Raw genomic sequence first — 27,408 nt, 5'->3', positions numbered from 1 at the left:
AAAACGTCTGTGCGCACAGCCGAGCGCTCGCGGTAAGCCCCGCCCTCCCCAGAGGTCTCAGACGCGTTAGTCCGCGAGCCGCTCGCAGCCAGGAAGAGACCATCCGAACTCAAGAGAATCTGCAGACCGGTGCAGCAAGCCGGGCAGGCTCGCTCGTGCAGCGTGAACCACTGAACAGCGCCCGTGGGGGGGAGCGAGTTGGCCGGGCCCAATAAATAGCCCCGGGGCAGGCCTTAAGAAGGAAGGCGCTATCCCAGTCGGTGTTCGCGGCGCCGCCCCTTGCTTCTGGCTTTTGGATGCTGCGCGAACCGTGGAAACGGGAGAGGGCAATACCAGTTGCGGCTTAAAGCAGACCGGCCCCTGGGTGAATGGCCAAGACCCGCAGATGCGACCTCCGAGGCTCAACGAGTGACAGCCATGCCCTGGGACCGGTCAGTAACTTCCGTTCACTCACACACATGTATATGACTGCTTGGAAAAGATTGAGGGCGAAATAATATTCAACATTTCAAAGCGAACGTTATGATGTTCAGAATGTGTTCTTTAGTAATGTAATTGGTGCTCGTGTTAAGAGCTTCAAACCCTTCGTGACAAGTTTTGAAGGCCCTAAATAATTGCACAAAATCCCCAAAGTCTGAAAAAATCTAAATACATCATATTGTTAATTTGTTTTGTGGGCTGTTGTCTGTAAACCTTCCTGCCTTTTTAACATTCTTTCATTGAGAGATGTATTCCATTCGTGCCCCAACCTTTAGGCTTTCAAATTAACAATAACTTTACGTTACATCCTTGCCTGTTTACTGATTTTGGGTTGTCCTATACCACCATGCAACGTTTCACCTACTTACATATTTTAGTACGAAAATATACATTTTTGATTTTTCCTTGTTGCTGTTATGTATGTATTTTTAAACTTTGACCAAATATGAGGTATGTTTACAATATTTGTCTTATGGGTAGTGTTTATTTTCTATTATTTAAAAGTTTTTATTAAAAAATATAAAAAGAAGTGGAGTATACATTTGGCAGCTCTTGTATACAGTACAATGTGATACACGCTTCGCTTTAATCTTTCCCAAGGGAGGGAGAGAGAGAGAGAGAGGAAAGAGAGGGGGGGGGCGGGGGCGCTTTGGTCCCGAGTCCTTTTTACTGGGCTCTCTTCAGCTTCGCATCCAGTAGCTACCACATGCCATCTTTTGAGTTGTGCTCCTTTGAGAATTTTCCTGTGATGTTGTCTGCCCCTCTTAGGAAGGTGACCCAGTTCACCCATGTTTTAAAGTTTGCTTTGGTGGTGTTTTTCCAGTTCGGCAGGATTATTTTTAGGGCAGCTGTGAGAAGCAGGTCTAGTAGGTCTCTCTCTTCTCTGCTGTTTAGGCTCGCTGTCACGTGCTCTGTTGCCAGGTTTACAAAGCTGATTGTTAGGTCTGCGTTGAAAATGTCGTTCAGGAATGTGTTGATCTGCATCCAAAACTTCTTGACCTTCGCGCATTTGAAGATGAGGTGCTCCAGAGTCCCCTCCTCTTTCTGACAGTTCCAGCAGTTGCCAGACTCTGTGATGCCAATTTTGTGGAGCCTTGATGGAGTCCAGTAGGCCCTGTGGAGGAGCCAGAATTTTGTCTGTGCTAATTGTGGGGTTATTTTGTTTGTTGTTGCTGAGCCCCACATTTTATAACGTTCTTTGTCATTTAACTGCCTGCCTAAGAGTTGTTCCCATGTGTTTGTAATTTTCTTGTTCAGTGACGACGTGGAGGGGCTCAGGAACCTGTATATCTTTGCTGTTTGGTGGCCTGCTGAGTTGAGCGTTCGCATGAATTTGATAATGCTGGGTTCTTCTCTGCATAGGTTTGCTTTGGTTATGGCTGTCTTAATTTTTAGAAAGTTGTAGAGTTCTCGGTTGGGGAGTCCGTGTAGTTGCTGCAGGTTTTGGAAAGTTAGTGGTAGTTGCTTAGTTTCCCGCTGGTTAGGAAGGCTGATTCCTTTCTCGATCCATGTATCATTGTGCATTGTTGCCCCTTGATAGGTTATCTTTGTGTTGAACCAGATCGATTCCCAGGTCGTGCCTTTCAGTTTCTGTGCCATACGTCTGTCTATTTTCATCAGAGCCTCCCTGGTGTGTTTCAGTATTGGGTTGGTTCTTTGGGGGTGTCTGTTTGCTGTTAGAAGCGCTATTGGGTTTAGGCCTCCCAGAGTATCCTTTTCCACTTCTAACCAAACTGGTTTGTAGGTTTGGGTGTCGTCTAGCCAGGAGATTCCTTGCCTTGCTAGGCAGGCTGTTCGGTAGGTTTTGAAATTTGCTAGGTTGAGACCTCCAAGGTCTTTAGTTAGTCTCAGTTTCTGTAGGTTGATTCTTGGTTTTTTGTTTTTCCATATGAAGTTGTTCATGAGTTTATCTAGTTTTTTGTGGAAAGCATCTGTCATCGGGAGTGGCAGCATGCTTAGCGTGTAGTTGATTGCTGGCGGTATCATCATCTTGATAGTTTCTATCCTGCCCCACCAGCTTATGTATTTTGGAGACCATAGTTCTAGTCTTTCCTTTATTTTTTTCAGGGTCGAATCTTCGTTGTGTTGTAGCGTGGATGTGAGGTCTTTCCCAAACATCAGACCTAGGTACTTGAGTGGTTTTGTCTGCCATGTCAGTCCAGAATCGCCGAGAACCTCTCTTGTGGTGTGGATGTTCATTGGTTTACACTCCGATTTGTCTCTGTTGAGCTTGTATCCTGAGGCTTCCACATATTCTCCTATTGTGTCCATGAGTGCTGCTATTGACGTTGATGGGTTCGTGGTCGTAATGAGGATGTCATCTGCGTACGCTGCGAGTTTGACCGTCTTCTCTTTGACTTTGACGCCCGTTATTTCAGTATTGTCTCTAATACTGGCTAGTAGTGGTTCTAGTGCCAGCAGGAAAAGGCCTGGTGAGAGGGGGCATCCTTGCCTGGTGCCTCTGCCTAGTGTGAGCGTTTCCGATGTGCTACCATTCACCACCACTTTCGCTTTCGGCCTGTTATAAAGGGCCATCACCATGGATCTGTATTTGACCCCTAGCCCTAATCTGCTCATACAGTTGCTTAGGAACGGCCAGGAGACTCTATCGAAAGCCTTCTCTGCATCTAGCGCTATAATGACTGCCTGCTCGCTGCTCTGTGTCGTGTGGTTGATTAGATGGCACAATAGGCGTGTGTTGTCTTGCGATAGCCTGTTCTTGATGTACCCCACTTGTGAGCTGTGAATGATATTTGGCAGGACCTTGTTCAGTCTGTTGGCCAATATCTTCGCGTAGATCTTACAGTCAACATTTATGAGCGAGATTGGTCTGTAGTTCTGCGGGTGTTGTGGGTCTTTCCCCTCCTTGGGGATTATTGTGATGTTTGCTTCGCTCATGGACTCTGTCATCTTGCCGCTCTGTATGCAGTGAGTGTATGTCTCCGCCAGCAGCGTTTTTGTTTGCAGGCCGAAGGTTTTGTAGAACATTGCCGTGTATCCATCCGGGCCTGGCGCTTTGTTCTGTTTTAGCTGGCTGATTGCTGCTTCAATTTCTGCGTCTGTTATGTCAGCTTCCAGCGAGTCTCTTTCGTCTCCGTTTAGTTCTGGCAAGTTTGTGTTTTTGAGCAGAGTGGCACCTCCATCTTCACTCAGGTTCTTGTCTTCGGTGTATAGTTCCTGGTAGAACTGTCTGAAAACTTCTAGTATTCCTTTGTTCATCGTTTGAGACTTGTTGGTTCTGTCCGTTATTGCTGCGATTGTGTGTTGCCTTTGTTTTGCTTTTAAGTAAGATGCCAGTTGTTTCCCCGCTTTGTTGGCGGCGCATACGTTTACAGATTTGAATTTTGTCAGCCATGAGCCTGCTCTCTCACTTAGGATCTTGTTCAGCTCGTATTTCTTCTTTGTTAGCGTGGTGAGGGTGTTTTTGTCCGTTATGTTGGCGCAGTGTCCTCTCTCCAGTATTTTTATCTCCTCCTCTATTTCGCTGATTTTTTTGTTCCTCCCTCTGTTCATCCTCGCTTTGATGTTAATCAGTTTCCCTCTTAGGGTTGCTTTGAGAGCATCCCAGATGGTGCTCTTCCCTACTTCGCCATTGTCGTTGTATTTGAGGTAGTCCTTTAAAGCGTCTTCGATTTCCTTCACGTTTTCTTTGTTCTGCAGGATGTCGTCGTTTAGTCTCCATCTTCTCGTTGGACTTTCATTGTGTCTCCCGCTTAGTGAGAGTGAGACGTGAGCGTGGTCCGAGATAGTTATTGGTGCGATTTCGGTTTCTTCGATTAGGTGTGTGTGCGTGTTGGACATCAGTATGTAGTCAATCCTACTGTAGGAATTGTGTGGGTGCGAGTAGAAAGTGTACTCGCGTGCGCTTGGGTGTTGTAGTCTCCACGGGTCTGCGAAGTGTTGTTTGGTGCAGAGGTCTTTCAGGGTGTTGTTGTAGTGAGAGTCATGGCTTGGTCTGTGCGGGTGTCGGTCTGTGGCCTGGTCCATAGCCTTCTTCATGTCCCCTGCTACTAGCACAAGGTCATTCTGTGGTATGTTGTATAGCTTGTTGTCTACCTCCTGCCAGAATGTTTTGTCTTCGGAGTTTGGTCCGTAGATGTTGGCTATGTGTATTCGGTCTTCTCCTTTCTGCAAGCTTGTTACTAGTATACGCCCGTCTTCGTCTGCGCTTGACGTTTGTATGGTTAGGTTTGCCCTCCTGCTCAGTATGGTTATTACCCCTCGTTTCTTGCTTTTCGCCGGCGAGCAGAGGACGTCCCCTATCCACTTTGCTTTCAGCAGCTTTGCTTCTTCTGTAAGTTTAATTTCTTGCAGTGTGTAGATGTCGCCTTTTAGTTTGGCAAGGTGGTCGAGTATTTTCCTACGTTTGATTGGGTGGTTTAGGCCTTTAACGTTCATGGATACCACCTTTAGGTTTGTGGATAAGTTAGCTCTTGGTGTATTGCTCATGGTGGTTTTGTGTTGTCGCTGTGATCTTTGTTACTCTTTTGTCTTAGTGCTGGCATGTCTGTCCGTTTTCCGAGGTCCTCCTTATGAGCCCCCCCCGGGTATTGGAGTGTGCGCTGTGGGATGATAGGTGGGAAGAAGATAAAGAAAGAAAGATATAGTCTTGTCACACAAATACGTACTGTATCATTTGCCCTCCTGTCCCTTCCATCCCCCCGGTCTCCCCCCCCCCCTCCCCCCCTCCCTCCGACCCCCCCGCCTGTAGAAATATGGGTGTGCGACAGCAAGGGTCCTCCCGCTTCCTCCCCCCCCAAGTCTCTGTCTATTGGGAGGGTATGCCGGTCGAGCCTTTGTGTCCTTGCATAGTGGTAGGGCACCTGGTTGATGGCCGTTCATTGTTGCTCTCACTCTGCGTTGGTGAAAAGGTGCATAAGGGGGAAGAGAGCTGCAATTCAAAGAGGGAGAAAAAAAGGGAAAAAGGATACAGCTGGCCGTTGTAGATTTTCTTCTTCTTTCTCTCCCCTAGAGGTAGATGCGGTTGTGTCTATGTGCGTTTGTCTGAGGTAGTTCTGTGCGTTTACAGTTCGGTTGTGTTGCACTCGCTCTTCCCCAGGTTAGTTGGTGCTGTTAAAAAGGGGTTCCAATGACAACCAGTAACTAAAGACCCTTTTTGTTGCCCGGCGGTATCGCCTCTATGACCCACCAATGTTAATCAATGAAGAAGCAGGCGCTGGAGACTGGAAGGCAGGAAACGAGGATTTTATTCTCTCCGGAGGAGAACACATCAATTCAGACAGCAAGTATCGTCACGAGGTGCTCTAACCACATCTCTGAGGCCTGGCCTCTTATACTAGGGTTTATGACCTTTGTTGCACATAACACATTCTCGCAATACGTTAATAGTTGAAAGAACATCCTCGGAATCTCCCCTTTAGGCCCGTTCCCACATACATTTACAGTTGGATTCCCCACCCCGGTCACAACAGGTGATGGTTGTCGCACAGCAGGGCATTCCGCCGATTCACGGAATGCATGGGGTTTGATCGGATCTCATGGGGTGGGGGCTTTGATCGGTTCGGGGGTCTTTTGATGGGGAGGGGAAGCTTCCTACTGTACGGGGTAATAAACAGTATCCGCAGAGCCAGGTGGCGGCCTGGGAACAAGGAAGACAAACGGGGACACAGGCAAAAGGGGTTTGCATCAAAAGGATCTGAGGCCATGAAAGGAATGAGGGGAGGTGTCGCGCTGGGAACAGGATGGGATTCCGTGGTGAAGCTGCGCTGAAGAGGGGTTTATGACCCAAGGCATGAGAGAGCGGGGGTTGTCGGCGTGCGGGGGAATGCTTGCGAGGTTAAGAGAGAGAGAGAGAGACGCGCTGGCTATCAGCGAGGGGCAGGGAGGCCATAGTGCTCAAAATGGCTGCCGCTTACGCGCACGAATGGGCTTGGAAAGGGGCAAGATGGCGCCGATAATGTTGACGTTTTGCAGTCTAATCTTTAACAGTCCTCCCTTTTCAACATATCTTAGCCAACTTGCTTACTCAATGTCAATCTTCATCAAATTCCTAACCTCGGCATCATATATTGCCCTCATACGTTCGTTTTCAAAGTCCACAGTCTTAGGGCAAATACAATTTACACATAATGTACACAGGGGTGGTAGACATTGAATTCCTAAACATAAACCGCATATTACAACCACAGGAATCAGGATAATGGTGAATAGTCTCCAGCCCCAGTTCTTAACGGTGCTCCAGAACCACCCACCCAGCGACCATTCTTCTTGTTCTTGGTGGACTTCTGAAGAGAGTCTATGAAGATGTTCGATGGCCTTGTACACTGAGGGTGAGTTGTCCGGTATGTACGTACAGCAGCTGGACCCAATAATGCGGCATGCCCCACCACGATCCGCAAGAACCACATCCAGGACAAGGCGGTTCTGGAGGGCCACCAAGCGGACCGCTTGAAGTTCAGCGGTGTTGTTAGCAAGGATACCCGCCGTGATGTTCATTGTTGTCTCAACTGCTTGAGTCAGATGTCGGATGGCACGGCTGTTTGCCATCGGGCCCCAGAGGGGGACAAGTCCTTTCATAGCATCGATGAATTGCGCTCCTGTTGAATCGGCTTGTTCGATGTCCTTGGCTCGTTTTTGTCTGTGATGATTTGCTGGTGCCACATAAGTCGGAGGAAGGATGAAAGAAATGAAACAAGTGCCCCCCCAGCCTTTGGGGAGCCAGGTGTAAGCCTTCGTGCCGCAGACGAAATACATGTTTGGAGATGCCACAAAGGAAGGCGGGTCGGCGGAGTCCAGAGTTCTGGAAAACCGGCAGGCACTGTGGCCTACCAGCTGAGTCCCAAGCCCTTCCATGCACATGTGGCCGGTGACGTTGATGACTGACAGGGCCACAGTCAGAGTGGCAGCCGTTCGTTTTCGCAGGTAGGAGAAGGTGGTTCTGGTTGGATTATTGAACACTTGCATTTCAACTTGTTCTTTAGCAGGGATATCCAAGTGGATTGTGTTGTTGTTGGTCTGCGGGCAGAAGTGTGTCTTTGTTCTGTTCCGCCAGACCCCGTGGTAGAAATGCGTTACGGTTTTGCTGGAGGTGGCATTGTCCTTAAAGCTTTCTTGCAGAAGCATCAGCCAGGCAAGACAGGAGCCGTGAACTGAGAAAGGTGAAGGGATGAATGGTATCGAGTGTCCAGTGGCGTGGGGTAGCAACCCACAGATCCAACAGTTGGTGGCATTGGTGGCAAGGTTGTGCTGGTGAAGTAGTTGTACGAAGGAGTTATTCCAAAATTCCTTTCGCCTCTCTCTGAGTTGGGGAGAGAGCGAAATCAGATAATGTTCCTTCATGGTGGTAGGCTGGACAGTGGTCAAGAAGGTTTCGTGAGCAGGTGCATTTTCTTCCACAATCCAGAGTGTGGTCATGAGGAGAAAGCAGAAGAGGATTGTGATGAAGAGCGCAATAGTCTTTGGGCTATGGAGTTTGTCTGCTTTTGGGTTTCTGCGGTGGGTATTTCCTGTTGTCTTCATCATCTTCTTATTTGGCGCTTCCATCATCTTCTTATCTGGCGCTTCCATCATCTTCAAGGGGCTCGGTAGCGGGCAGAACCACAGACTTTGTTTTGCTTCTCTCCGGGTAACCCTTGGTAGTGTTTAGGTCACCGTTCTGAGATTTAACTCAGTCCGTGGTCTACTTAGCCGAGACTCCCTCCTTTCGACGCAGGAAATACCCTTCTTTTGATGGCACTGTGGGATCAGAGAATTTTGAAAGTTCAAGTGTGTCGGTATCAGGATAGCAGGTTAGTGACGGTCGATCCTTGTTCAGGAGCTCTTCTTGGTTGTCGATGTTTTCAGTCGAGGTCAGGGTCGAGGAGATCTTCTTACAGTGGTGTGCATGCAGCCAGTTGCGTTTTCCCTCCACCCGTAGTGCTGTTCGGGTGGTTATGAGGACCTGCCAGGGGCCCGTCCACCGGGGTTCCAGACTCTTGGCACGCTGGAAATTCCGGATCAGGACAAAATCCCCAGGCTGAATGGTGTGTCCGGGACCCCTGGAAGTGTCAGGGATGGCATGCAGCACCTGTTGATGGATAACAGACAGCGTTTTAGTCAACTGACATAAGTAATCAGACATTAGGACGTCCGGGACGTCATGAATGGAAGTTGGTTTCGGTGCAGACCAGACATTCATAGGCCGGCCGAATACAACTTCGTATGGCGTCAAGTGGTGTTTGGTGGGGGTGGAACGCATTGAAAGCAATGCCAGGGGGAGTGCGTCTGGCCATTTCAGTCCTGTGGTAGCTACTATTTTGGCCAATTTTAGTTTCAGTGTGGCGTTATGTCGTTCAACTAGTCCAGCAGATTGGGGGTGGAAGACTGCGTGGAACTTTTGTTTTACACCCAACCCCTTCAAAATGAGTTGGATAACTTCGGCTACGAAGTGGGGGCCATTGTCGCTCCACAAAATTCGACAAAGGCCGTAACGGGGGAAAAACTCCTTTAACAGTACTTTTGCTGTGGCCATTGCAGTGTTGTCACGGGTTGGATATGCTTCCACCCATTTGCTAAATGCGCATACCACCACAAGTACATATTTCAGGCCTTGACATCTGTCTAGTTGGATGTAGTCCATCTGCAGGACTTCAAATGGGTGATTCGGGACCCCAAACCCTCCCCGGGGTACTACAGTTCCTTTCCCGGGATTGTGTTGCAGGCATATCAAACATTGTTGGACCAGGCGTTTGGCGGACTCTGTGATCTTATCATTGTGCCAAACTCTGGAGACAAGTTCAATCATGGGGGCTGATCCTATGTGGGCAGGGGAATGTGCCATAGTCAGTATGGGAATCAGATACGAGTCAGGTAACAACCATTTGTTTGTGTCTTTTGTCCGCCAGCAGCCTTCGTCATCTTTCAATCCCACCCGTGTCCATTCGGTCAGTTCGTGTTGTGTGCTAGCCATTTGAATGTCTCTAATAGTGTCCCTAGCGTCAGACCATTTTTCGGCTTGTGACCTGGTCGCGTACATGCGTGTTGTCGTCCTATTTTCAGCTGTCGTTCGGGCAGTGATGTCGGCTAGTGCATTCCCCTGTCCAATAATGTCTGTCACCCTTTTGTGTGCCTGACATTTGATGACTGCAAGCTTTTTGGGGAGAAGGACGGCTTCGATCAAGGCGGAGACTAGATCCCCGTGCAAAATGGGGGTGCCGTGTGAGGTCAAGAATCCCCTCTCCCTCCAAAGGAGCCCAAAATGGTGAACCACCCCAAAGGCGTACTGGCTGTCAGTGTAAATGTTTGCTGTGGTTCCTGCTGCTAGAATACAGGCTCGTGTCAGGGCAATCAGTTCCGCTGCCTGGGCAGATCGTTGCGTTATGCGGGCTGTCTCGACTACAGTTCGAGCCGTGGTGACTGCATAGGCAGCTGAAGTGGTGCCATCGGGGAGTTTGATGCAAGAACCGTCCACCCACAGCTCTCCGTCGGGGTCGGGGAAAGCCGTGTCTCTGAGGTCAACCCTACTTCTGGTCTGTTCGTCTGTGAGGGTCACACAGTCGTGTACAGGGTGCGCATTGGGATCGTTTTCTGGTAAGGGCAGCAGGGTTGCTGGGTTCAGTGTGGTGCATCTCTTCAGAGTGATGTGGGGTGCGAGCAGAGTCAGTTCGTACCCTGTCAGTCGTGCACTCGTCAGGTGTTGCGTTTTGGTTTGGTTTAGGAGGGTGTCAACTGCATGGGGTACCAGTACTGTGAGGGAATTCGAGAGCACGATCCCCTCACTCTGTCGGATAGAGATCGCAGCAGCAGCTACGGCTCGAAGGCAAGCAGGCAGGGCTCTGGCTACAGGGTCAAGAGTGGCTGAGAAGTAAGCGCATGGTCGTTGCTTTGAGCCGATGGACTGGGTCAGGACAGATAAAGCACACCCCTCCCTTTCGTGCGTGTAAAGGGAGAAGGGCTTCGTGTAATCGGGGGTACCCAACACAGGGGCCGAGCAGAGGGCATCTCGTAGTTGCATGAAAGAAGTCTGACACTCAGGGGTCCAAGGGAGTGGGAGAGGGATGTCCTTTGCTAGCAATGAAAGCAGTGGTTTTACTACAAGGCTAAAGTTGGGTAACCACTGTCGGCAGAAGGAGGTGAGGCCTAGTAGAGAGCGGACCTGTTTCTGGGTCTTAGGGACGGGGGTGTCGAGAATGGTTTGGATCCGGTCAGGAGTCAGTTTCCTTCCGTCTTTGGACAAAAGGTGGCCTAGGTAAGTGACCTGGGGTTGGCAGAATTGCAACTTCTTCTTAGAGACCTTGTGGCCATTTTCTGCAAGGAAATGCAGGAGTTGAATGGTGGCTGTGACAGCTAGTGGAGTGGTGTCGGCTGCCAAAAGGATGTCATCGACATATTGTACTAACACCACTCCATCGGGTAACTGGACTTGATCCAGTTGTCTCTTGAGGGCCTGGCTATAGATGCTAGGGCTTTCTGTGTAGCCCTGGGGTGCTCGGCAGAACCTATATGAGCGGGCTTTTAGGGTGAAACCGAAGAGATATCGGCTGTCTGGGTGGATAGGGATGGAAAAGAATGCGTTTTTGAGGTCAATGACAGTGAAGGTGGTGGCAGTGGAGGGAATCAAAGTCAGGATGGTGGTAATGTCCGAGACCACAGGGTACTGGGGTACCACCACTTTGTTGATCTCTCGAAGGTCAATGATGAAGCGGTATGCTTTCTCATCTCCTTCTCCCTGTTTCTTAATGATGGGCAAGATTGGGCTGTTGCAAACGTTGCTAACTACTTCCTCTACCACTCCTGCGTCTATCAGTGATTGGATGATTTCTACCAATGCCTTCTCGCCCTCGGGCGATATCCGATATTGTGGAAGTTTTGGGAGTGTTGCATCTGGTCGAACAGTGATGTGCACTGGGTCAATCATCATGCGCCCTACATCCGAATCCGTTTTGGCCCACAGATACGGAGGCAGAGTGTCAAGCAGGGAAGTGTCAGCGTCGGTGATGGAAAACATGTGTCGGGGGGGGCAATGTCTAAGCAGAACAGGATTGTCGTAAAGGAAAACTCGGACTCCATCTTGAGAACATCTAATCGTTGCTCGGAAGTGTTTCAATAAGTCGAGTCCCATAATTGCGTCAGGGCTATTGGAGGAAAGCAAAAACGTAGTGTCAGTGGTGTTGTTTTCTAAGTCAAAGAGGATTGGGGCGGACAAAGGGTTAGTGGAGGGCGTCCCATCGAAACCTGTCGATGTTATTAGTAAGCCAGACAAGGGTGCCCTTGGAATCAGTCGTTTAGATAATGCACTACGTGTTGCGCCAGTGTCTACCAAGAATGGTGACTTTGTACCCAAGACCTTAGCAGTGACATAAGGGCCTTGCTGGTCAACATGGAGCTCGACTGGATCCCTCCCTTGCCCTAGGCAGTCCTATGCAAAGTCATGAACGTCATCGTAGTCAGATTGCTGGCATTGGTTCTGTCGGGGTCGATCAAATGTGTTTGGTCTACTGGATCTATCATTAGTTGCGTTGTTTGGGGGCCCTCGCTGTGGTCCCCTATTTCTTGGTTCGTTTGCTGAATCTCTAGGATCTCTATTTCTGGTGAGTTCCAAAAGAACCGGGCACTGAGATTTCCAGTGGCCCGATCCTTTACAGAAGGCACACTGGTCCTCTCTAATGTCTGTACGTCCAATGTGGGGAGTTGAAGCACGGTCTTTGGGAGGTGTCGTTTTAGGGACATTCATCTGATGGTTTCCCCGGTATTGGTCTCGTCCCAGAGTCACCCCTTGCAGTTGAGCTATCATCACCCTCTCCTTTAATTCTTTCTTCTTCCTCTCTGTTGTTCTATCGTTTTCGTTTTTCTGATGTTCATAATATTGGGCCATCTGGAGGATAGCCGTAGGTTTGGAGGCTGCCCAACTACTTTCACTGGCCTGCAGTTTCTGCGAGACCTCCGGTGATAAGCCCTTAACGTAATTCTGGACAAACAGATGGTGTCCGGTTGCAGTGGTCAGGTCCTGGCCACTGTAATCGGAGAACACCGTTTCAAACCGGGAGAAGTATTCCGATACATCCTCCTGAGGTTTCTGGCGACAAGCCGTTACTATCGACCAGTCCACTTTCTTTTCTGGGATCAGGGTTTTTAATTTCTGTACGATTTTATCCGGGAGGTCTAAAATGGCTTTCAAAGGCTTTTGTCCGGGTTCTCGTTGTCTGTCTATGCCATCAAGTTGTGACCAGTTATGTCCAAACAGCTCAGAGTGGTCGACTTTCCGGATTTGCTTCCACACATCAGCTGGTAGACATAACCCGAAAAACAAGTCGATGTCAGCTAGAGTCATAATCGTCGATCCTAGGGCCGTACCCAACTCAGTATAGAAGGCAGTGGGGTTTTTACGTAGGTCTGGCAGAGATTTCCGGAAGGTCAGAATCTCTTGCCGGTCCCATGGTTGGTAGACCCAATTGTACACTACCCTTCCCTTTGCATCTTTGTTGTTTGCGTCATCGTGAGTCCCTTCACCTCGTGGAGGAACCCAGTAAGGGGCAGCCTCTCGTATCGGCATCATAGTGTTAGGTCGTTCAGTTTGTGGGTCGGTTGCTACAGATGTAGTGGATTCGATTTTTGGTCTTTGTTCAGTGAGGTGGCGGAAAACCTCAAGCGTACGCGTAAGGAGGTCCGTCACATCACTCTCACTCTCATCCCCGATATCAACCTTCCGGTACAGAGTCGTTAGGCTCTGTGGACCTTTTTCTTGATATCGGTCCTCGTATGCGTTTAAGACGTGGTAACACAGTTGTACAGTAAAGTGTCGTCTGTGACTCCCAGTATAAGAATTAAACACATCCGTGATGGACTCTTCATCTTCCCTCTTCTCTACCAGTATTTTTGCTATCTTGTCGACCCCTGCTCGTTCGTGTTTGCTTAGTCTATATGCTCTAGCAGGACCAACCCTTCGGGCTTCTGGGTCGCCCGGCGTTGTCGTTTGCGTAACATCTAATACAAGGAGTTCAGCCGGCACGGAGGCCATGGGGGCTGAAGCCGTGGGGCTACTCTCGCTGGTACCTGGGGATAGTGGGTGTTGGGCTAAGGGTTGGGAAGGGGCATATGGAGGGGGCATGTGGATGATCGGAGGACCTAGCAGCAGATCATCGTTGGTTCGCTGTTTTGAGTGTAATTCAGGGTAGAGCGTGGAGGGAGTTCTAACCAGACACTGGCTTGATGTTTCTATTTCTAGCTTCTGTTTGGTATCCTCTCTTTCTTTTATCTCTTTCTCTAGTTTCTGGGCCGCTAGGTGGGCTGCTTTCCGCAGCTCTTTTCCCAACCTACTCTCAGTTCTCTTTTTGCGTTGTTCGGCTTCTTTTCGCCACATGCCGAAGCTGTCAAGCATAGTGGACGTCTTCTTGTTTTTACCAAGGGCTGTTTCTAGTGCGATTATTCTATCGTTTTCGAAGGATCCTATCAGTGGCCACTGACTTTCTCGATTCTTTTTCGTATATTTATGCCACAGCTGGCTATAGGCTATGGCGACTAATCCATGCTTCGTGAACATGTCCTTATTAGGGGTGCCTTCCAGTGGAGCCGGATGGTTCATCTCTAATAAGCGGTCCGGGCTAAACAGGCTACTAACCAGTGGGGAGAAGACAGGCATGACGGATCACAATGGGATAATAGTCAGCACTACCTATCTTATCGCTGCGTGCAAAGACTAGATAGAATATTTCTATTCTACGTTGTTTGCACGTAGTGAATACCTCATGAACCAATTTTGAGCAATCAATGTTAGGTCAAAAATAAAAAATCAATATGGTCAATGGCAAGAATAAGTAGGCTCGCAAAGGTTCGCGTCACCTACCCTTTCACTATCTGCAAAGAGGGGACCTATTCTTCCCTGTTTGCAGACAGAGAATCTCCAGAAAACAATCTATAACAGTTAATCAATGGGGGGAAGGGGCAATTGTTCAGTGGGGGAGAAAGATAGGTCCGACGGGTGCGTACCTATCCTTCGCTGTTTATAAAGGGAGAGCCTGTTGTTTCTCCGTTTGTAGACAGTGAATCTCCAATAAATTAACAAAAAGTAATACTAGTATTTTCTCAACAATTATCAATCACTTTCAATTATCTATCACTTTCGCAATTCGTCGTGTTTACACGACCTTACCCGGACCGCATGGACAGTTTCTTGTCTTCCGAATCCAGCGCCCGATCGTCCTCTTCTCTTCGTACTTCTCGTGGCACTCCTGATGGTTCCCAGTCAGGACCGCAGATCACTCGAGAGAGGTCTGTTCGGAACCAGTGAAGTTCGGATGATCGGCTGTCAGACGAGGGTCTATCGGACAGGGTACCTTCCGATCGTTGCAGTCGTTCACTCTGTCGTCAGGACCTCTCCCACTGGATCCACGAGTCGCTGATGGGCCCCACGTTTGGGACGCCAATTGTTAAAAAGGGGTTCCAATGACAACCAGTAACTAAAGACCCTTTTTGTTGCCCGGCGGTATCGCCTCTATGACCCACCAATGTTAATCAATGAAGAAGCAGGCGCTGGAGACTGGAAGGCAGGAAACGAGGATTTTATTCTCTCCGGAGGAGAACACATCAATTCAGACAGCAAGTATCGTCACGAGGTGCTCTAACCACATCTCTGAGGCCTGGCCTCTTATACTAGGGTTTATGACCTTTGTTGCACATAACACATTCTCGCAATACGTTAATAGTTGAAAGAACATCCTCGGAATCTCCCCTTTAGGCCCGTTCCCACATACATTTACAGTTGGATTCCCCACCCCGGTCACAACAGGTGATGGTTGTCGCACAGCAGGGCATTCCGCCGATTCACGGAATGCATGGGGTTTGATCGGATCTCATGGGGTGGGGGCTTTGATCGGTTCGGGGGTCTTTTGATTGGGAGGGGAAGCTTCCTACTGTACGGGGTAATAAACAGTATCCGCAGAGCCAGGTGGCGGCCTGGGAACAAGGAAGACAAACGGGGACACAGGCAAAAGGGGTTTGCATCAAAAGGATCTGAGGCCATGAAAGGAATGAGGGGAGGTGTCGCGCTGGGAACAGGATGGGATTCCGTGGTGAAGCTGCGCTGAAGAGGGGTTTATGACCCAAGGCATGAGAGAGCGGGGGTTGTCGGCGTGCGGGGGAATGCTTGCGAGGTTAAGAGAGAGAGAGAGAGACGCGCTGGCTATCAGCGAGGGGCAGGGAGGCCATAGTGCTCAAAATGGCTGCCGCTTACGCGCACGAATGGGCTTGGAAAGGGGCAAGATGGCGCCGATAATGTTGACGTTTTGCAGTCTAATCTTTAACAGTGCCTTAGTGTTCTTTGTTCCTGCTTCATTCTTCATTCTTCCGCTCCGTCTGAGGATGCTCTTCGCTTTGCTCCTGGGCTTTGTAGCCCCATTTCCTCTGGTGCTGGGCCTTGTAAGTATCTATGTAGGTCGTTGGGGTCATCAAAAATTCTACTTCCGTGCCTGTCCATTATTCTCATTTTGGATGGGCCTGCGAAGGTGAAGGTAATGTTTTTTTTGCGCAGTTGTTCTCGCAGGGCTAGGAAGCCTTTCCTCACTTCTACTGTGATCCTAGAGAAGTCTTGGGTGATTGTTACCTTCTTCCCGTTGATCAACATTGGGTGACCTTTCCTAGCCACAGCGAAAATTGCATCTGTGTGGTTCGCTCGTAGAGGCTTGCATATTATTGGTCTGGGAATGTTGCAGTTCGCTTTTTTCTTCGCCGGTATACGGTAGGCTTTGACGATCTCGAATGGCCTGTCGAAGCTTAGGCCGGTCAACTTGGGGATTATGGTCTCTAGCATTAAGGCGCATGCCCCTGGTGTTTCTTCTTCTTCTTCGGGGACACCCAGAAGTCTGACGTTCCCTTTGCGGCTTCTGTCCTCTTGCTCCGCCATAGTTCTTTGTAATGTTGTGGTCCTCTTTATCACCAAACCCAGGTCCTTGTGTACCACGCCTGCGCGGTCCTCCAACTGGCTTACACTTTTCTCCACCTCATCAATCCTGCCGTTGGCCTTGCTTTGCTCGGCTCTGATTGCTATCAGTTCCATTTGGATATTGTCTACTGTCTTTTTTGTGGCCTTTGTTAGATCGTTTCCTTCCGTAATTTTCCTCAGTAGTGTGTCTAGCGTTATCGTTTTGTTTCTTTGCTGGCGAGTCAGGGATGTCGTTCTTGCTTTTTTTGGGGTCATTTGTGATTTTCTTGTCGTCTTTCCCCGTCATGGCGTCAAAACCTCTTCTGACCTGATGTGTCTGAGGCCTCCCTTCTTTTTGTTGGTGTTTGGCTGATTCTGCCTTTGACCCCTTTGCTTCTTTGGCGCTGTGGTTGCTTAGTGAGGGAAGGGTGTCTTCCCTGAACCTGCACGGCCACTTGATGGCGCGTGTTCTTGTCTTGGACTCCGCCAGCCTCTTGCGTTCCCTTGCCTCTACTCGCCTGTGGTGCTTTGCGGCGTTATCCCCCTTCCGTGATAGCTTCCCTGCTTATATGCTCCTTCCCTTCTGGTGTACTGCTTCCTTTGTTTACCGCTCCCCTTTTGTGCTGGCCGCGGATTTGGACCAAGCTGGCAGCCTCTTCCTATCTTACGAGGTGTCCGCAGTGGTTACTGCCCTCTGCTCGGTTATTTTCCCCGCTTTAGGTGAGTTCGATCTAGCGTGCTAGCTTCGTTGTTGGGGGGGCTGCTCTCCACTCGCGCTTCACCCCCTGGCTTCCACCTTTGTTTGCCACGATTTGTACTGTGGAGAGACGGCCGTTTGTGCTCCTTCGCCTTTGCTGATGTGGCGGCTGGTCGTCTCTTATGCTTGCATCTGGGTCTGGGAGGTTCGCGCTTTACTTCCTGCCGCCTCTGCTGCTTTCTGGCGAGAGCTTTCGCAAGATGGCTGCCCTATGCTTCTTCACCTTATTCAAGATGGCCGCCGTTCGGCAGGATTACACGGCCCGACCTGTCGTTCTGTGTGCGGTCTTCCGTTTCACTGGCCTTGGGGATAGCGGGTTTTTGAGGCCTTTGCTACTCTGCCTCGAGCGGGTTTGCTGCTGCGCACGTTATGTTCGCGATGCTCCCGCCGCTATCCTACTGCTGTTTTTGTAAGATGGCCGTCCCTGGCTTCTTCACCTTTGCCAAAATGGCCGCCTTTTGTTTATTTGGATTTTCCACACAAGCAAAAACGGCTGATTTTTGCCGTAGGGGAATCCGCTAGCTTTCTGCTTGCTTTGGGGGTTCGCGCTGTTCCGCCTAAGGGAGCTCTTACTTGGCTGGCGGTGACGGTCTTGCGTGTAGATTCCGCTCTCCCTGGGGTCACTCCGCCATCTTGTGCTTGCTCCTTCCTTCTCGACCCCGTTCGTTTCCTTCTCCTCTCTGCCTTGTCTGTGAGTTTTCCCGGGTTTCGAGCCTTGTGCTGAATGCTCCTTATGTTCCTACACCCCTCCGTGGCTCCGTTGTCTCGTTTCCTTGCGTTTTTCCTTCCCTGCGCGCCGTTCATTTGACTTGGGGGTCGGGAGCTCCGGACTTAGGTCTGCTGCCTCCTTGCCATCCAGATACCAATTTGTAGAGGTCTGTGTACATTCAGTACCTAGAGAGAGGCATAACTGGAGCCACAGGAATTATGCGTCTGGAGATGAACAAATTATGAGGAAGGGTTGCCTAAATTATGCAGGAACAAAAACGCAAGTTATGCGGCTTAATGAGGCCCATTTTTTAAATTACATAACTTCATTGTTTTGTCATTTCTAAATATGTTAACACTGTCTGGGGAATGGTTTCATCTCGTTAGTTCGAGATTCACACTCAAACACTTCGATAAGCAATTTAAAAGTGACCAGTCACAATTTTCAATGGCCTTTCTGTTGCTCAGCAACCTGCGTTGCTGCCTTTTCAGGAATTTTTAATCCATTTGAACTAGAAACTATTTTTTTTGTTAAAATCTGCAGATTATGAATTTTATTATGGATTATATGGCAAATGTGCCTAACCTGTAATTATGAAGAAATCTCCGGAGATTTCCTAAGTTTAGTGGCTTTGGGTATAACCAACAGAAAAGGGTAGGTGGAATTACTGCTGTGCTCATCACTGATGTGGTCTTACGTTCATTTTACCAGTCGCAAACTAATCATGCCGTTTGCGACAGGAAAATGCATTTTGGTATGTTTAAATTCTAATTTGCGATTCTGTAACATGTTACCAAATCGCAATTTGGAATTGCGGATACATACTGATTCAATATTAGGAAGGTATGTGTTTAGGGGGTCCCTTCCTAATACCAAATCGCAGTGGTATGTAAGAATGTTTTGTGACCGAAATGCGGCCACAAAGCATTCACATTTTTCCACCTACCCATTCGCAAATGGGAAGGGTGTCCCAAGAGACCTCTTCACCTTTGGGAATGGTAGCAAAAACGTTTTTTTAGATGCGGCAATGGCCCCACCAACCACTGCCTACTCTTTAAAAAGAAAAGAAAACTTTTCATTTTTCTTTTTTAAACGCAACCCGTTTTCCTTTAAGGAAAACCGGCTGTTTAAAAAAAGATTGTTTTATATAAAAGCAATCAAGCACATGGCGGTCTGCTGACCCCAGCAGGCCACCATCCCCTTGAATTTAGCGATTCCTAATGGGTCTCAAATTGCTAGCTTTCATTAATATTCATGAGGTAGGTCGATTTGCGAACCATTAGGAATCGCTATATAAATCTCATAGAGTTTCATACATTAGGGATAGCGATTTCCTAATTGAGATTCGCAGAGAATCGCAATTAGGTCATTTCTATTTCCAATAATGATACATATGGCCCAAAGGTTTATAAATTAAAGTTCAAGAGTTCTTTTTTTTGTTTAACTTTGTTTTATTGACATTTTGCAAAAAGGAAACCACATAAATATTGGGCACCCCAGTACTCAAAACACAATGTATCCGCCCCTCCAGGCCGAGCGAACAATCAAAATCGTCCATTGGGAAGCACTTGAGTGTCCATAGAGTGCGGCCGTGGGGTTATTCTTTTGGCAAAACATATTGCAAGTTATGCCTCCTTCATCCATGTCAAACATTTAACATATCATTCCTTCCTCTCTCTACCACCCCCGAACTGGTGTGCTTAAGTCTTGTCCCCACCGTGACTCGTGTGAGGAGCGCTAAACTAATGGCCATTCAGGTCACCTTTCATGTCTCCTGCGGCTCCGTGAGTCGGAGAAGTCGCAGGTATTTCGGGGATGTCACCTTATTCATCTCCGTACCCAGCAGGGACAGTAGGGGGACGCCAAAGTGTCTGAAATCCCTCGTCAGTGTTAGTAAGGGAAGCATGGATCTTTTCTATTCCTAAGATGTACCACAGCCTATGTAACCGACCCGTGTTTGACGGTCGAGTCTGCGTCCCCCAATATGAAAAGATGTGTTGAACTGCTGCCCCTAGAGTCAGCCCCATTTGTTTCCCCCGGATGGATTTCAGGGGGTAAGTTAGAGGGTTAGGTAGTCCCAGCACTACATAAGCTGGGAACCGTGGTATCTCAGTTTTGAACTGTCTATCAATGTCTTCTAATATCTTGGTCCAGTAACCCCTCAGCTCCCTACAGTCCCATAGTAGGTGCCACAGTTTCTGGCCGGCAGTGGGTCGTGAAGGGGCTGGGGGTCTTAGCATGCTGTACAATTCTGAGCATTTTCTTGTCGGTATGTTTCGTCACCAGCCACTTTTTAGGTCTCGCCCTGGTGAATGCGCGCAAAGTGCGTTCTTGCCGCGAGAACTATAGTCATCGGCTCAGCCGACAACGAGTGGAGACAAGAGATGGCCACGCGCAGCATTTTGCAATGGGATTAGGTCGCGCGCGTGAGCTTCTGCCGTAGACAGCATGGCAGAAAGAATCGGATCACGACGCGCACCTCGTGAACAGTTCACGTGACTGACTTTGGAATGCTTTAGGTTTCGGTTTTAGTGAGCGTGCGTGGGAAGGGCAGCGGGGAGCAGGGGGAGTCTGCGGAGGGGCGCGCGGCGGAGGTTTTGAAAATAGCTCGCAGCGAGAGGGACGGCGTATAAAGATTAGATTACATTTTTACACTTCACTGACCGCAGAGGGGCGCGCAGCGCTGATTAACAGGCAGGCTTTGAAAACCAGAACTCTTAAGAAGAACCACGCTGCCAACACCCATTGCAACAAACAGCTTTAGCCCCACTCTTTGTCGACAGGCGCACAACCCCCATTGCAACAAAGAGCTTTAGCCCTCCCATGTCGTTTTTCGCAGTTTACGTGAATAGAGCTCTAGGTCATGCACACGTAGTCAATTGACAACTTCATAGGTGTTTACAACAATATGTGCATGTTAAAGAGGCTTTTCTACAAGCTAATATGAAATGGCGTCTCGCTGGCGCCAGCAACTGACTTTTACTTCTACTAAAAAAAAAAAAAAAAACTTTGCAAATAATGTTACTTTATTTCACTCTTTTCAAACAGTTCTTGTGTGGCAGCCTACTCTTACACAGCTTCTGGCCACACATACGAAGAAATATGAAAACCGGCAATAAAACAATCCATTTTGAAGGAAGTTCTTTGTAGCATATGACTGTACATGCTCGCAAACTTTGGCAAATAAATAATTCTAAATTACTAGAACAAAAAACTCTCTCGCAGCTCCTTATGTAATAATAACCAGTTGCATAAATCCCACCACGTAGGCCACCCGCTGCACACACGCAATCACAGGCTTCCCCCTCCACTGGTGACATCCCCTTTCCCGCCGTCTTCCTTCCCTGCAAAAGCTCACACTTAGCTGTCACCATTGACGCTTTCTACCTGCTTCCCTCACCCCTATACGCGTGGAAGAAATTTGAAAACCGGCAATAAAACAATCCCTTTTGAAGAAAGTTCTTTGTAGCATATGAGTGTACATACTCGCAAATATTGTCAAATAAATAATTCTAAATTACTAGAACAAAAAGCTCTTCTTGCTAAACAGGTCAGGAAAAGCTTCCGTATCAACATTTTCTCTTGCCTATCTCTCATAAAACGTCATTGTATGGCTTCAATAACGTGCAAGAGGGCGGGGCTCACTGGAAACATCGCAAAAAACTAATAGGTACCAAGTGAACTTTACTTGTATAACAATTAACAGGATGCACCCTGGATAAGTCGGTGTTCAGGGCACAACCTTAAAACCTTTGGGTTGCGACTAGCAGATAAACACTAGAAATCAGCCTTGCTACGTTTGACTCACTGAGCACACACCACGAATATGCTGCCAAAGGGAGTGCTACATTTTTTTTGCAAGATTAGGTAAAGCTGAGCAGTGGTGAATAAAGTCGGGCCACTGATAGTGCACACCACGAATAATCTTGGGAAAGTGAGTGCTACATTTTCATTTGCAAGATTAGGTAAAGCTGATCAGTGGTGAATGAAGTCGGGCCAGTCATAGTGAGAAAGAACTTCGTGCTAGATGTTTGATTACAGAAGAAATTCTCAAGTGTTAAAAAGAATTTAGAGCTCAGAGCTCAGAAGAGCCACCGAGCTCAGAGCTCAGAAGAGCCACCTTAAAGTATATGATAGTTGCCCTTTTTAATGAAGGAAAACGCGGTCTATACACCGGGACAAATAAAATAAAACTGATATATCCAAAAGTACAATTTATTCAATGTATTCAATTAGGATCTAGAACATAACAGTTCTGTTTGGTGTAAAATTGAATCCTTGCCAAAACTTCCATCTCCATTTGACCACCCATACTAAAAGTATAGTATTCATGTATCCGACAACGAGTGGAGACAACAGATGGGTACGCGCAGGCATTGTACAGGGATTAGGTCGCGCGCGTGAGCTTCTGCCGTAGCCAGCATGGCAGAAAGAATTGGATCACGACGCGCGCCTTGTGAACAGGTCACGTTAGTTTGTATCCGCTTTTAGGTTTCGGTTTCTTTCTTACTCATGCGTGTGCATCTGGCTTTCGAAGATTTACTGTGTGAGCTGCAATGAAGTGGCGCCTCGCTGTCGGCAGCAAGTTCTTTCTACTTATACCCCTCCAAAAAAAAAAAATGTTATTCAATGTCACTTGTTGTGAAACAGCGCATTTCTCATTTACATTAGACCGCACGCTTTTCGAAATAGGAAACATGAGGGCAAATACAAGAAGCATGGAGAGACAGTCATGAAGCGCGTTGTATATTTTATGTAATGTTATTTAATTTCACTATTTTGGAAAAAGCGCATTTCAGAATTACATTAGGTCGCGTGCTTTTACAAATAGGAGACATGAGGGCAAATACAAGAAACATGCAGAGACAGTCAGGAAGCACGTTTCATATTTTATTTAATGTTATTTAAAGCAGCAAGTACTTTCTACTTATACCAAAAAAAAAAAAACGAATAATGTTATTTAATGTCACTCGTTTGGGAACAGCGCATTTCTGATTTACATTAGGCCGCGCAGTTTTACAAATAGGAGACATGAGGGCATATACAAGAAGCATGGAGATACAGTGAGGAAGCGCGTTTTATATTTTATTTAATGGTATTTAATTTCACTAGTTTCCAAGCAGCGCATTTTACATTTACATTAAGCCGCCTGCAGCTAGAACGCTTGAGAAGGAGCAGGCTGGCAACACCCATTGCAACAAACCGCTTTACCCGCCCCCCCCCCTTGTGGCCGCGCGCTTTTAGAAATAGGAAAAACAGTTTATGCATATAGAATGATCCAATTACCAGCATGTGCAATTTGCAACTTAAATGTTTACTATGACTTAATAGTTTCACCATATAAAGTAAAAAATGCTACCTTTTTGAAAAATGCGATCTTAAACATTAAACTTTAATCAAACCAATATACAATCTTTACATATTTATTTACAAACAACAAAATAGGCACTTGTAAATCATCTTCATGCGCCAATACAGAGTTTGCAAAAAAATTCATGCAACACATTGTCATATACAATGCCAATAACTCAAACTTTAATGCTGCGAGACCTATTGCATTGGAATTTTCATTTCATTTTGGAATTTTGTAAAGCGCTTGGTAACGCACACCGGCGTGTCCCCGCGCTGAAGAGAACCTGGAAGAGAGTCAGAGGATTATAACAATGCTAGGCGGAAGAGATAGGTTTTGAGGGTTTTGAGAAATTTAGTCTCAGAAGGTTCGAGACGCATTTCAGTGGGGCAAATGCTTGTTGTATTTTGTGAGGGTCCTGCTTACCTTAGGCCGTACTGCTGGCTGGAGGAGCCAGTGGTGGAGTTGGAAGTATTGTAACCTATCTGATTCCTGAATGGTGTACAACTGTTGCACCTTCAAAAACGGGAGGATACCATCCAGATCAAATAAGTGCCCCTCTGCCTTGCAGTCCGAGTCACGCCATGCCGAGAACACTCCCTCCTCCGTCCCCAGTTTGAACTCCCAGTTGTCAAATAAGGGAGTCATAGGTGAGGGGAAGGATGTCAACCCTCTCCTGACGACCACCCCATCCCATACTCACAGGAAGGAATCCCTTATGGGCGAGCCCCTGAGGTTTAGTGGTCTATCCGCCTCCTTCAGGAAGGGAACCTTCCACAGGGAGAGTTTTGCCAGCGCCCTATCCTGGAACACCCACCTCTTCTCAGAATCCGGTCTACTCCACTCTACTAAGTATCTGAGCTGCGCTGTTCTAAAATATTCAAACACATTCGGGATCCCCAAACCTCCTTCCTCTGGCGACCGATATGCAAGGTCCCTATGGAGGCGAGGTCGCGACCCAGCTCATACAAACTTCTGTATTGCCTGCTGTAGTTTTTTGGAGAGTCCCCGATGGGGGCCAGACCGGCAGTGTCTGGAATAAATACAGAGCCCTAGGGAGAATAGACATTTTGATCGCAGCTACTTGCCCCAACAGCGACAGTCCATGCTTCTTCCAGTGCTGAAGGTCTTTCACCTGAGTGAGTAGCTTGGAATAATTGAGCGTGACCGTCTGTGGTATGGAGGGAGCCAGATCCAGTCCCATATTGAACTGAGTCCCGAACCTGTAACCCCAAGGGCTCCACCCTTCCCCCCAAGGTCTCCCCCTGCGGCCCACCCGAAGAGTCATGGACTTTCCCACATTTACCCGGAAACCAGAGACCTGGCCAAAGGCCTCCAGTTTGTGTACAAACGCCGGCACTAATTGCTTTGGCTGCTCAAGGGTCGCAAGGATGTCATCAGCGTATAAGCTCGTGGAATGTCTCTCCCTGCCAAAAGGGATGCCTCAAATTTTGAGGTTATGTCTTATCTTCTGCGCCAATGGTTCAATATAAAGTGCAAATAGGAGGGGCGAAAGCGGGCACCCTTGCCTCGTGCCCAGTTGTATCTCAAAAGGGCCAGATGATATCCCATTGACCCTAATTGTAGCTGTGGGTGCACTGTAACAGCTCGCCACCCAAGCCCTGAACCGAGCCCCAATACCAAAGTGGGCGAGAGTCTTATCCAGGAAGCCCCAGTTCCCTCTGTCAAATGCCTTTTTGGCATAGACCGACAGTAAGAGAGCGTCCATCTTCGTACGATGGGATTTATCTACAAGGTGGAGAATGCATTTGGTGTTGTCACTACTCTGTTAATTTTGTATGAAACCGGATTGATCCGGTTCAATGACTCCAGGCATCAGGGGACCCAATCTAGCTGCCAAGACCCTAGTGAACAGCTTTAAGTCCATATTGAGGAGGGATGCCGGGTGGTAGGAGCCTCATTGAGTTTTGTCCTTCCCAGGTTTGGAAAGCACCACTATAGTGGCCGCCAGCATATCAGGAGGGATTGTCCCGGGACCTGTAAAGGAGTTAAAAAGCCGTGTCAAAACTGGGGCTAGAAGCGGGCAAAAGGACTTGTAAAAACCAGCAGAGAAACCGTCTGGTCCCGGCGATTTCAGAAGCTTGAGGCTAGAAATCACCCCTATCACGTCTTCTATCCTGATTGGGGCTTCTAAGGTCTCCGCCCTCTCCCTGTTCAATGCTGCCGTGGCTACTCCTTGTAAGTAGGAGTCAATCTCGGTACACAGGTGGGGGTCCCTTCGATAAAGGGTCAAATAAAATTCCTGGAAGGCCCCCGCTATCTCAGCGCCGCTTTCCACCCTTTCCCCTCCCGGGTTTTGGAGCCCTGAGCTTACTCGCCAGCATACGGCCTGTCTTGTCTCCCCCGATATAGTAGGAGTGCTTAAGCCTGAGGGCCGCATATTCACCCCTATCTAAGTCAAGCCCTGCCAATTGTGCCCTTGCCGCCTTCAATTGGCGCCAGACCCTTGGCTCCCCTGTCCTGCCATGGACCCTTTCCAGCTCCAGCACTTGTGCCACAAAGGAGTTTCCGCTTGTCTTTACGCTCCCTATTTTCTGCTGCTGAGATGGCGATCAGTTCCCTTCGCACCATCGTTTTAAGGGCCCCCCCATAAAGTAGCTAGAAGTGCGTCCGGGTTGTTGTTCAACACTAAGTAGTCTGTAATGCATTTGCAAATTTGTTGAGTCACTCCCTCCAAACGCAACAGGTTTTCTCGGAGATGCCAACTCCCTTTCTGTCTATGCATTGATAGTCACCATCACTGCGTCATGTTCGGATAGTGCTGCCGGGATGATGTTCACTACGTCCACTAACTCATTCAATTCCTTGGAGCCTAACAGGTGATCTAGTCGGACATATGTGTGATGTGCATGGGAACAGAAGGAAAATTGTAAGGAGTGGGGATCAGCTACCCACCACATGTCCATCAGCCCCCTCAACTTCAGCCATTCCTTCCTTGCTTTGGACAATTCTCCCGTTTTGCTGTATCAATGACCGGATCTATCCATCGTAGCGTCCAAGACAAGATTCAGGTCCCCGCTAACCATTATCCGCTGCTCTTGTGAGCTCAGAACCTTGGAAAGGGATGCCATCAGGAACCTCTCTTGGCCCGAATGGGGCGCATATATAGATCCCACCACTAGGGGCGCACCCAACCCACAACCTATAGGCTAAGAAGCGGCCCTTAACCTTTGCCACTTTGTCCCCCGCTTTCCCTGCCAATCGCTGTGGCATCAGTATGGCCACCCTACCTTTTTTATCTGACATAGAAGAAAATAATTTTTTGGGGAAAGGCCCTGGACTTCATCCGATGTCAATCTTTTGGGAGAAGATGGGTCTCCTGAAGGAGACACATGTCAGTCCCCGGGTTCTTGAAATACGACAAAATAGATCGTCGTTTGATGGGGTTGTTAAGTCTCTTCTCATTGAGGGTAACTACCTGGAGGGTGGAATGTGCCATGGGACTAACCTGAGACCTGACTGTGCCCCATGCTTGCTCCTACCCCTTCATGTGTGCACATATCCGTATTGCCACTACGTTCAGGGGCTCTGACCCCAGCCTCCATTGCCTCTCCCGTCCCTTCAGCACACGGTTCCCTTCCTCCCTCACCCTAACCCCAACTGAAAAACCCCAAACCCCCAACATTGTCCATTGCCCGCCACACAGAAACACAGGTAATTTGGAAAAAGGAAAGATGGGAAGCATTTGTGGACCAAGTATCCCAGGCCCCCTGCCCCCAGCAGTCTCCCCCCGGTCAGCCCAACTACAATGCAATTGGTTGCCCCTTCTGAAGTCATGAGTTGTCCGGGGATGCTGTATCCTTAAGAACCATATCCAGAGCCGCCTACCTCTCTTGCGCCATAGTAGTAGGGTCCGGACAGAGAGCAGGTAATCGCCTCCCCCCACTCTCCACCACTTTTTCCCTGATGACCTCTGCTCTCGGCTGTGCGCCTCCTCCAGGACCCGGTGCTCCAAGCCAAGGATCGTGCAAGCTTCTTGAAGGGATCAGAGTTGATACAGCCTGCTATTCCATTTGAAAGTCAAGCAAAAAGGTTGACCCCAAGAGTAAGCCACCCCGTGTTCTCTCAGGTGCGCAATCACCCCTTTAAACTCCTTCCTTTTCTATTAAGTTATGGCAGCTACATCCTGATAGAGTGCTATTGAGTGCCCTTGGTATTTGACCGGTTGTTTCGCCCTGGCCTCCCGCAAAATGCGCTCCTTGAGGGGGAAATCTGGAAGGAAGGCTAAGATGTCAGGT

At 48.4% G+C, this 27,408-nt stretch overlaps 1 protein-coding gene across 1 annotated transcript in view; it reads left to right on the top strand.

Annotated features, from left to right (window-relative positions):
* The first annotated feature begins 202 nt into the window (after nt 1-202).
* The window catches only part of LOC147677714 (toll-like receptor 2), a 259,373-nt gene continuing 232,167 nt past the window's right edge, over nt 203-27,408 (top strand). Inside the window, exon 1 of the mRNA XM_086945364.1 lies at nt 203-431. The gene's annotated coding sequence lies outside the window, so the exon portion shown is untranslated. The remainder of the gene's footprint in view (nt 432-27,408) is intronic.

Source organism: Lissotriton vulgaris, chromosome 12, assembly GCF_964263255.1.
Source record: "Lissotriton vulgaris chromosome 12, aLisVul1.2, whole genome shotgun sequence".
Classification (NCBI taxonomy): Eukaryota; Metazoa; Chordata; class Amphibia; order Caudata; family Salamandridae; genus Lissotriton; species Lissotriton vulgaris.
The sequence above is the reverse complement of the archived record's forward strand: the minus strand, read 5'-3'. Positions and strand labels throughout refer to the sequence as shown.